At 37.7% G+C, this 12,177-nt stretch overlaps 1 protein-coding gene across 2 annotated transcripts in view; it reads right to left on the bottom strand.

Annotated features, from left to right (window-relative positions):
- Positions 1 to 8,333, bottom strand: part of LOC122331233 (transcriptional enhancer factor TEF-3-like) — a 26,696-nt gene extending 18,363 nt beyond the window's left edge. For both annotated transcript variants that reach the window (XM_043228775.1, XM_043228774.1), the window contains exon 1: positions 8,203 to 8,333. The gene's annotated coding sequence lies outside the window, so the exon portion shown is untranslated. The remainder of the gene's footprint in view (positions 1 to 8,202) is intronic.
- Between the last annotated feature and the right edge of the window lie 3,844 nt (positions 8,334 to 12,177).

Below are 12,177 nucleotides of genomic sequence, written 5' to 3' on the forward strand. Positions count from 1 at the left end.
GACTCACTTATCAGTGAGTTGTTGTTAATAAATAAAGCAATATTGGCTTACTGAATAGTAAAGAAGAATATAGAAAAAGCACACTGTTTTTGTTTTATTGTGCTTTACAAAGTGTTTTAGTCAAGAAAATAAGGCGTAGAGTTATGTATTAGTCTCCTGTGAGGGGTCATTGTGTTCATGGGGCGGAGCTACAGAGGGGTCATACATATCAATGCCACAAAACTGAGCCACGGACACCTGAAACCCTCACACACACACACACACACACACACTGTCCACCCTGAGGGTCCACAAGGGGCTGAAACAAAGCTGGTGTCACGCAAAAGTATAGCAGCTCCCACAACGACCTCATAAATCCATAACCTCCCACTCAACCTCTCTCGCCCTCTCTCTCTCTCTCTCTCTCTCTCTCTCCTCCTCTTCACATTCCAGTCATTCCTGATCTGTGAGTCCTTCAGCTTCTGCTCAATAAACAACTAACACGCACAAACACACACGCATTACAAGGCTTGCGCACATTACACCTACAGGCCTAGGAAACTATCAAAAATCAGACATTTCGATTGTTTCTCTGAGACTACACCGAGAGCCAATGCAGACTCGTGGTACATATTCTTGCTTCTCAGGCGTTTCTCCTGACTCAGGTTCTCAGACATCTGGGAGAGAGACAGATAAACAGACAGAGAGAGGGCGCAGACGGTCTCCGGTGGGTCAGGACGCATGTCAACAAAGTGAACGGGTGAATGTGAGAGATTTCACCGCAGACTGTGTGAGGCTTTCGGTGCTTTCGGTGAGGTCTCAGTCTTCAGCAAACATGATGAGCGAAGACAAGTTGAAAGAACGTTTTTTTTTTTTGGTTAAAACTAAAAGTATCAAAATAGTACCTGCACATAATAAAATAAAATTTCATTACTGCAAGTATGTTATTCACGTACCAAATATGTCTTTTAATTACCAAAATTGTCTTTTAACCTAGTTCATTTTAGTGATTCAAGCACATTAATTCGATCAGATTAGATTAGAATCAAGAGTTCAGTCCAATAAATAATTCTTATAACTTTGTTTTTGGTTTATACAAAAAGTACTATCAGCACGACTAGTGTAGTCTGATGCATGAATGAATGAATGACTCTTTTAAACCGATTCTTTTTAGCGAACAGAATGACCGTTGTGATTTCAGTTTCAAAGTAATGACTCTCAAGAGTCAAAAACACAGGCTACAACTCATTAAGTCTGATTCTCTTAAATGATTCTTATGAACTGGTTCTTTTTAGTGTACAAGAACATTCAACGCAGTCTGTGTTGTTCAGTTATGAACAAATGACTCTTTTGCCCTGGTTGTTTCTAATAAATCGCATACAGTGTGACCACTATAGTTTGATTCATTATGAGTCGGTTCTTTTTGGTGAATCAGAAGCACACTGTTGGCTATAGTTTAACGAGTACAGTCCGATTCTCTTAAATGATTCACATGAGCTGTTTTTTTAGCGAATCAAAAAAAATGATTCTTTTAACCAGGTTCTAATGACTCTCAAGGGCCTTTTTAGTCGATCAGCACAAATGAATCTTTTAACCAGGTACATCAAACATACAGCGTGACCTCTGAAGTCTGATTCACAAACTAAAAGCTCTCATAAGTCTCTAATTCAACATGCGCCCTGCGATTCAAGAACAAATGACATTTATCTGATTTTTTTTTTTTTTTAATTTTTTATTTTTCTTTTCAGATAGAAAATACATACAGATTCAAAGACAATTCAACAGACATACAATTTCACTGACGTAAAAATAATAGTTTGAAATACAGATACAGAGTATGCCCCTGGACCTTAGAAATAAAAATATAATAATTTCTCAAATATTGCAAATGTGATGTATTTTCCACTTAACTATATACAACAGAACATGGGGAGCTCTAGTGTGTGGCTTATTCAGGTAATTTGTTAAAAAGCAAAGTTCAATTACAATTACGAAAAGTCTGGGCGTATTGGATTAATGTAGTCCATCCATTTGCACAAATCCCAAATCTGAAAAAAAATTCTGTTTGAGTTTTTATTGAGAACGATAATTTTTCCATGACATATATATTATGCACTATATCAATCCATTCTACCACTGTAGGTGGTTCTGGTTTCAACCATTTTCTAGTAATTCCTTTTTTACTGGCTGCCAACAGAATTAACAACAGCTTTTTATCCTTATTGGTTCCCCCTTTAAAGTAATATTACCAAAATACAAAGATTCACAATTAAAATCTATCTCTATTTCAAAAACCGCTTCTAAATTGTTTTTAATCTCTTGCCAATAAGGGGTTAGTTTTTGACATGCCCAAAAATATGATAGTGGCTAGCTCGCCTCTCCCCACATAGTCTCCAACAATCAGTACTATCTCCTCTATGAAGTTTCTGGATAGGTGTAATAAAAAAACGAATAACATTCTTCCAACAGAATTCTCTCCATGTTGCTGAACTTGTAGATTCCCATTGTGATTTACAAATTTTCCGCCAGTTATCCTCTGAAATATTCAGGTTTCCTTCTGTTTTCCATTTGTCTCTGACATATAATGTGTTCTCATCTAAAATTTGCAGGAATCCATTATATAATTTAGAAATAATCTTATTGCATGGATGAGCTTTAGACACTGACAAGATCACCTTTATTATTCCTGTCTCTGCTGCCTTCAATATTTCTGATTTAATATTACATTCAATATAATGTCTTACTTGAAGATATCTGTAGAAATCACTTTGGTTAAGACCATACTTTTCCTTTAGTGATTCAAAGCTTTGGATTTTACCCTTGTTAAAAAATACATAATAATTTGTAATACCTAGCTTAACCCATGTTCTGAAACGGTCATCTATTCTATTCGGAATAAAATCAGTATCATATGCACACCATCTTAATATTCTCATTGCATCCTCCAAATTGCCCATTTTTTTAATTTGATGCCAGATTTTAAATGGTAAATTAATCCATGGGTTTGTTTCGTAGTAATTCTAGTTCTTAATTTGTTATCCGCAACCAGAGCTGGTAATGGAAACTCTTCAATCAACCCTTTTTCTATTTCAATCCATTTAGCTGAGTATGTTGGGCTACACCAACAGACAAGTGGCCTTAACTGAGCGGCAAAATAGTACTTTTGAAGGCATGGGAGACCTAGCCCACCAGTTTCCTTACTTAATTGTAATGTTTTAAACCTTACTCTTGGTTTTTTACCCTGCCAAAGAAATCTAGATATTAGTTTATGCCATTCCATAAACTTCTGATTTGGTACTTCTATTGGGAGTGTTTGAAATAAATATAAAAGTTTTGGTAAAATTATCATCCGTACAGAATCAACTCTTGAACTTAAACCGTAGAGTGGAATAAGGTTCCAACGGAGTAGATCTGATTTTATTTTTTTAAGAAGGGGATTGTAATTTAAATCAAACAATTTAGAAAGATCACCCGGTATATTTACTCCTAAATACTTAATTGACTTTGTGTCCCATTTTAGATCAAATTCCTCTTTAATTTGCCTAGGTGGGTTATAATTAAATTTTAAAACTTGAGTTTTTGTGACATTAAGTTTATAACCAGATATTGCTTCGTACCCCTTAAGAAAGTTGAATAAAATAGGCAGTGACCTTGTAGGTTGGACCTTTATCTGATTTCAAATGAGACTAAATATTTTTAGTCAATAGCAGCACATGTTTAATGTGCGTCTGTTCACAAAAAGCGATCAAAATAATGCAGGTTGCGATCTCATGGAAAAGAGCTGCTCGTATAACAAATAGGAACGTAATATGAGGGTGAGCGAATGATGAAAGGCAGACAGACATGCAAGACCTTTAAGACTAAGTAGTAACTCTCATATTCTTTCCTTGAAGTGTCCGACTCGAATCACACAGAGTGAAAGCCGAGTTGCACTCGTGACCTCCGAAGGGCCCCACCGTGACCTCAGCAAAACAAAGAGAGAGAACGAGCAAAACACACTGACTCATTAGAGAGCTCAGACATAAGCGAACCTCTAAAGGGCCTGCGAAAAATCAAGCCTATGTGAGGGACGGGTGGCTTTTTCCATCTGTTTGACACGAGGCAGCTAATGAACGTCTGCATCAATGCATCTAAATACACCCATTGACTCCTGTGTGTCTGGAATAGCTGCCTATTTACTGCACACAGTGTGAAATCTTTTAAAATGCATGCAAAACATACTATTTAGGAACTAATTTTTTGTACACTTCAGGTGCATCTTTTATAGGTATATATATATATATATATATATATGTATATATATATAGATGAAAGCTGTCACTGGGCCTAAAGAGTCCATTTTGGTTCCTTAAAGGTACACATTAAAGTGTACGTATTTGAACCTAATAGGTACAAAAGTCCCTAGTGACAGCTTTTGCACCTATATTTCTGAGAGTGTAAGGTGCAAAGATGTATTTAGTAAAAAGCCAACTACATCTACATGTGCATTAAACACTGTATGGAAAGCTGCAGACTATGTGATGCAATTGACTCCTCCTTGCTTCGTTATTTCGCAGGAGAAAACTGATTTCTATCAAGCCCACCACCCAATTTCTGCAGATTAGTAAAACATACAAACAAAAAAAAATTTTTTTAAAAGGCTATATTTAAAAAATGTGCAACACGCAGTATAAAAATGAGCTTTTAAAGGTTTTTAAATATATATTTGTATTAATTCATTAAGAATGTTTTGTTTAAATGAGCAGCATATTTGTTTTTACTCTTTTATTAATTATATCAATATTTATATTTTTTCATGGCAGTATTTTTACTATTTTATTTAATTATTACTATTTTAATTTAATTGTATTTATTGATACAATGCTGAAAATTCAGCTTTACATCACAGCAATCAATATATTCACACAGAAAATGCTTGCTTTAAATTGTAATAATATTTTAGTATTTTTACTGTACTTTTGGTCAACTAAATGCAGCTTTGGTGAGCAGAAGAGACTTTCGAAAAAGTTTCGTTCGCAAAGCGCCATGTGCATTTCGGTCTAAAGTTGACTTCGCATCCTCACGGACGCACAGCTAGTAAGCCAAAATGCAAAAAAACGTTATCGTCTGAAAAGTGCACGATTCTCGGCCCCACACAGCTGGGCTTTCTCACTCTTCAGCATCCGTCCCATATTCCTGCACAGCCACGGAAAAATGCGCGTTTAACGACGAGTTTTTTTTTTCAACAACTTCTGAACAGGTGGAGAAGCGCTCCATTATGCGGGCACTTATCTTGCGACGGGATGCTTGGGAGCCATTAAACCATGGCGAATGTATTTCCTTTCAGCGGCTGTGCGTAATTTTACGGGTCGGGAGAGTGAATGCATTGCGGTACAGCGACGACCAAAGCCAAGAAATGTTTTCTTTGGCGAAGCCTGTTGAATTTTCACCCGGCGTACCGAAAACCAAACAAATCTAAGCGACGCTGGTGCTCTCGGCTGGGTAATAACTCACACACGTAATGGTACAAACGCACCACAAATACCAGCAGAAAACGGCGCAGGAACTTCTGGGAAAGGGTCACGAGTCCATTGTGGGAATTCTCGTCATTCTTTAAGCGCTGTAGATTGTCGCCATTTGCGTGATTGTCTGAAATTGCTGGGGTCAGAGGCAGCCGTGAATGAAGCTCTATCTGATTTCTGCCAAACACTGTTGAGGTCTCCGAGCTGGGGATTTATAAAGCTGACCTCAGGAGCGCAGCAAAAATGAACAGAAGCGTAGAAATGTGTCAAATTGAGCACGAGGACTAACTTTTACAGCTCCATTGAATCTAGAAGCGTTTAAAAGTTTTGCAGTGACCTTAACCCTGGGCTAAAAGCATCTTAAAGCAGCAGTGTTTTGGACCAACAATATGAGGCTTTAATGCTACAGTAAAATGTGTTTAGTGACAGGCAACCAATTAAAAACTGCGAGAGTGCTTACCTCAGTAACTATTCGTGTGTTTGCACAGTTCAAATCTATAATGGCAAAACGTCTTTGCCACTTTGGCTTTTATCAACTAAACAAATCAACTTTTATTGTTGTTGCAAACCTGTACTGTCTTTCATGGGATTTTTGAAGAATTTTTCAGATTAATACTAATATTTTTCAAAAATAGTTTATTTTTCAAGTTACTCATTGGCATATTAATACTTACAAAGTGCTGCATGTATACCTAAACAACTACCTTATTATTAATAAGCAGAAAATTTTAGTTTATTGAAGTAAAAGTCATAGTTAATTGTTTGTTAATGGCCAAAATAGGACCTTAAAATAATATATTTTTTTTTATTAAAACAAGGTTAAAACAATTAAAGGAAGATTTATTAAACAAAAGTTGATTTACTTTTTATTTTAGAATTATTAATTTAATTATTAAAATAAACTATGGATTTTTACTGCCATTCCTCCTTATTAAAAAAAAAGAGTTGCTATAAAATTACTTTTTGCATTACTATAAGCCAATAGGACATAAAACATAATGAATACTCATGAAACAAATAATAAATTAATATAAAAACATGGCTTTATAGTATTCAAAATATTTAGTAAATATTTTAACATGCATTCGATTCGGCGGGATATAATTTAAAATAATATGCTAGATTTGGCGAAATAATTTTTTTTAATATTATTTTAAAATAGGATCATAAAATGTGTGCATATAATAAAACTTTACAAGAATGCATTAATAATCAATTAATAAACATTCATATATTTTATATAAATAATTAATGAATCAATTAATTCATAATAAAATACTTTTCTACATATTAAATATGCATTTAATATATTTAATTTGCATGTAAATTCAATATGTACAAATGTATTTCAATAAATGAACAAGTTAAAGCGCAATCAAAATTAAAATAAAGTGAAATCATCGGTGCAGTAGCTATGGCGACTTGTGAAAAGACAAGAGAAAGGGGTAAAAAAAAAAAAAAAGTTTTGTTTTTTTTCTTGTGATCTGCTCCTTTGAGGTGATGAGTATCGATGGGTAAGTGTGATGAGTGATTTGTCTGAGCTGATAGTGGCTGATACTGAGCTCGATGTAATCCCAGTGTTAACCCCTCTCTCTCTCTCTCTCTCTCTCTCTCTCTCTCTCTCAGTCTGTGTCTCTCTCTCTCTCTCTCTCTCTCTGCCGTAAATCCAGTCTGTGTGCTTGAGGAGAGGCAGCTGGAGGTGAACTGAAAGGCAACGGCGATCGGAGTGGCTCTTCGGGGGTCGCAGAAACAGGTGCAAACTCTCCCCCCTTTTGTGTTTATTTGTCCCTCTCTGTCGCACATACTCAAAGGGTAAACGTCCATTCTCGTGTCGGGTTACAACCCTCTCTGCCTTGAACTCGGGGCTCCGAAGGCCCATGGCGTGCCATTCCGGACGCGCTTTGCCGCTCCCAAACTACCGGCCCCAACCCTCGGGGGCCGACAGATCCACCCCAGATGGCCCCTTCTGCCCCCTGCGACCCTCCCTCGCCACCTGCCTTAACCCTCCGCTGCCATGCTGGCACGACTTCACCAAGCTTTATAAGGTTTCACAGCTGATCGGAAGATGACAGACGCACACATCCTCTCGCTTTCCTTCTCTCCCAGCGTTCGGCCCATCATCGGCTCATTTCTTACCGTCAACAGGTCTGGATCGGACATTTATAGTAAAAACACGCATTGGCTGGGCTATTTATAGCCACGAATAAACAAGCTAGAGTTCCAAAAACGAATTAAAACTTTGCAAACAAAAAGCAGGTCCAAATATGCTTGATTGTGACGAAATTGGGTCGCGTTCGCTCTTCAAAAGATTCCCTCAGAGTTCGTCTGACTGTACAGATATCTCTGATGTCTTGCAAAGAAATCACAAGATACTTCAGCAGGAACTTGAATTAACTCAAATAATCTCAAACACAGCCTTGATAAATTGTTAAATATAGTTAATGGTGGAAGTATGAAAAAAATAAGTTCAATTGATTGCTTTGGAAGCGCTACGGAAATGCAAATGATTGTGAATATTTAATTTTTAAACTGTATATATATATATATATATATATATGAGTTCTACTATAGTTTTGTGTGAGTAACCGTGTGAGATGTTTGGGAGACCACATGGACATTTTTACTCTTCTGCTGCTCGTGGTGCTGAAATCACACACATCCAAGTCCCTCATTGGCTACAAAAGCAAATGCATAGAGGCAGAAGGGAAGAGGCATACCGTACATCTTGCCCTCGTCGGAGAGGATGATCTTGCGTCTGCCGCAGGGAGGATAGATGGCCAGCGCCTCCTGAAAGCTCTGCTCGATGTCCGGACTCCACACGCCCTCGGCATCGTTCTCCAGAGGCTTGTCCAATCCCTCGCTCAGCTCCTCGCTAGCGCCCCCCGGAGAGGACGCCGATACCCACTCGGACGACAGGGTGGTGGTGGAGAGCAAAACGCCCTGGCAGACGCTGAAGGGCCGGCTGAGGCTCTGGAAACGGCCCTGGCGGGTAACTGACGGGCTTTTCCAGGTCTGAAAGAGGGCGGGTGCTCAGTCCTGTGGAAGAGAGAAAGCTTAGTTGGATTGAATGGCTGGGATGCAATGGAAAAGTAATAAAATACAGCAAAAATATAGCTGCAATCAGTGATTAAATGCGCTGAACAGATCGATTGATTCATCACTCACAGTGCTTAAAATATAGCTGAAATGAACGCACATTTATCTCATTTTTAGATCAATTCGTTTTCGAGACACTCTCATGGCTATATATCGATGCACAAAAAGATTCAAAAGCACCGCCAAGACAACTCCTGTCTTTGAAAGCAACTTTAGGACGGTTTATTGGTGAGCTGGTGTTGAATGTTAAATATTCGTTGAGTCATTTTATGAGACATGCTCTGAAGAATGACCAGTTTCCCAATAAACCTTAACAAGGTGAACAAAATCATGCTCTCTCACATCAAAATCAAGTCACATTTGGAACTATTTTAGGTTGTTTTCACCTGTAAACCATTCTTTATTGGCGCACATTTCTCTCCTGATTCAGATAAGGCCGTCATTATGAAGTTAAAACGCTTTAATGACGCCTTTCTTACGAACACGCAGGTTTTCGCTTCAACCAGACATTAAATGATGGACTATTGTGATGTTTTATTCATTCTGACGGCACCCATTCGCATCCGCTGGCGAGCAAGTGATGCACTTCATCCAAATCGGATGAAGAAAAAATCTCGCGCGACCTGAAGGTGAGAATGTTTGAGCCAATATTCATTTTTGGGTCAACTATTCCTGGGTGGACCTTTCAATGGAAATAAAACCAACCTGGCACGTATTTCTTCGCATGTTCTTATTTTGTTTTCCAACACCATTTTTACGTGCCTTACTGCCACAGTTTCAAATACATACGTCCACTGAGTGTCTCTAAAACGCAGGTTCAATACGTGAACCCTGGCGCAAACGCGAAATGCGTCAGGCTTTAACTGCCTCTGGCTTTCGTTTATTTTGGAAACTGCTGTATGTATTTCGTGTCTCTAAAAAGGAGGAGACACAAAGCGAAACGACAAGCTATTTTAAAAGGCCCGCCTCAAGCGGACGTGAGCTCGGGGAGAGATCGATGGAAACGATCAGTATTACACACAAATATATGTGTTCTGCTGGAATGGTGGTGTTTGTGAGCGTGTTTAAGGGAAGATTAGAGTGCGTCACGCTGACTCTGACTCAATCGCCCCGTTTTCCTCTGAGCACTTCCTGTACAGAAGTCACAGATCAGACCAAACCAATGAAACTAATGCTCGATGCAGAACTGGGCCCTGAACCAAATCACATTTTATCTGAGTTACTTTGCCAAGCCCAGTGTTTCTAATTGTCGTTGTTTGTTTGTTCGTTTATGTTTACCGTATATATATTTATTTGGATTACCTGACTTTTTCTTTTCATCTTTAAAACTTTATTTGAGTAATGTTTATAATATTTGAGAACATTTCTAATGTTCCTTACAATTAAGTATTTCATGTAATATTCATGTACGGTATGTATGTATTTAATTGCATTCAGATTTATTTTAATCACCTAACGTGATTTTTAATAGTTTAGTTTTAATAGTTTAAAAATGAACAATTTCACTTTCAGGATTTTTTGTTTGTTTGTTTGTTGGTTTGCTGGATAATGCATATATATTTATATATATATATATATATATATATATATATATATATATATATATTTATATTTTTTTTTTTGCTGTTGTCTGCATTTTAGACAACATGCATTACCTTTTCATGTTTAAACAGTTTTAGATTTTTATATTGTCAAAAGCCCTTAGCTGTGGTAAAATCAATAAAACTTTGGTGGATTATTGCTTTGTTTTATCCCATGTTTTTACATCTGCACAGTAAAGCAAAGGGGAAATTAAAGGGACAGTGTTTGGGTATCATATCAGTTATTCATCCTCACGTTGTTCATCCTAAACCTGTATGATTGCCTTTTCTCTGTGGAAAAAAAAATGCCTCATTTGGAGAAAAGTCTCAGTGTTTGCTTTACTTATTTATTCGTTCATTCAGTGAAAGCCAACAGGAGTTTTTTTGCTTCTTTAAAACATCCTCTTTGCGTTCAGCGGAAGAAAAAAAGTCATGCAGGTTTGGTAAAAACATGACTAAATGACTACATAAAAGCTCTCACACACACACACACACACACCATATAAAGAAATATAAACACACAGACACACAACAAAATCCACTTTAATCAGAGCTGGAATGTAAAGCTGAGAGTCGCTGTGAACCTGAACCTACACACACACACACACACACACACACACACACACACACAGGGATATTAGCTATGGGCCGTACATTAATTTAAATCTCATATTGTTTAACAGCGGTGTTGTGGCTGCAGGGCCTGGTCAGCTCTGATCACACAGCTACTGTCTCGTTAAGAGCGTCTCTGATAACGCCGTGTTAACGCGATAATAGCACTAAAACAACACAACTGCCTTTAAGCTTAATATTTATTATCAATTAGCCCCGTGTGCGTAATGCACAACTGAAAAAAAAGGTCTCTTTTATGTGTTTGCGCTGTTGAGATCCAGGATTAGCTCTGAGAAGCTGCTGGGCGCGTTTAAATCAGGCGCAACTCCTAATCTCAGTAACACAATACACACATGAAAGCAGATATTCACACACACGCACACACACACACACACACGCACACACACACACACTCACACACACGCACACACACACACACACACACACACACACACACACACACACACGCGCACACACACACACACACACACACACACACACACACACACACACACACACACACACACACACACACACACACACACACACACACACACACACACACACACGCACACACACACACACATACACACACTCACACACACACACACACACACACACACACACACACACACACACACACACACACACACACTACACACACACACACACACACACACACACACACACACACACACACACACACACACACACACACACACACACACACACACACACACACAGGCAGACAGCAAGACACAGTGATTTCAGTCAGGCACGTGACAGTCAGATCAAATCTAAAACCGATCGAAACACAATTCGATACAGAAGCTTGTTTCCACCGCAGGATTAAAAACAGGTTTGTTAAAGTCAAAAAGTGAGTAGACGTGAACTAGGAGTTGCGAGAAAGTTTTCCATTTATTTACTTTAAAGTTCACATCTTGTGATGCCGGGTTTATATTATGCAGTTCTAGTTTCTATCTCATAATTCTGAGTTTATTTCGCAATTCAGAGCTTATATCTTATGATTATTTGCTTATATAAAGTTTATATAGAGTTTATAATGCAAAATTCTATCTTTATATGCAACAGTTTATTTTGCAACTAAGAGTTTCTTGTCATTTTGGGTTTCTCTCAATTCTACTCTCTCTATTATATCTCGCGATTTTGAATTTTTACACCGAACGTAATTCATTTTTTCAGTTAACACCTCGCAAATCTGGGTTTAAATTTTGAATTGGATCTCACGATTCAATTTTTCTGTAATGAGAAAAATCTAAAAGCATATGAAGAGCATCTGACTCAATCAAACTGAAGTTGGGATATTTAAAAAAATAACAACCGTGAATAATAAAGGTTACACACACACACACACACACACAAAACATGAGCAAATAAATAGACATATC

Source organism: Puntigrus tetrazona, chromosome 25 (genome assembly GCF_018831695.1).
Source record: "Puntigrus tetrazona isolate hp1 chromosome 25, ASM1883169v1, whole genome shotgun sequence".
NCBI classification, from domain to species: domain Eukaryota; kingdom Metazoa; phylum Chordata; class Actinopteri; order Cypriniformes; family Cyprinidae; genus Puntigrus; species Puntigrus tetrazona.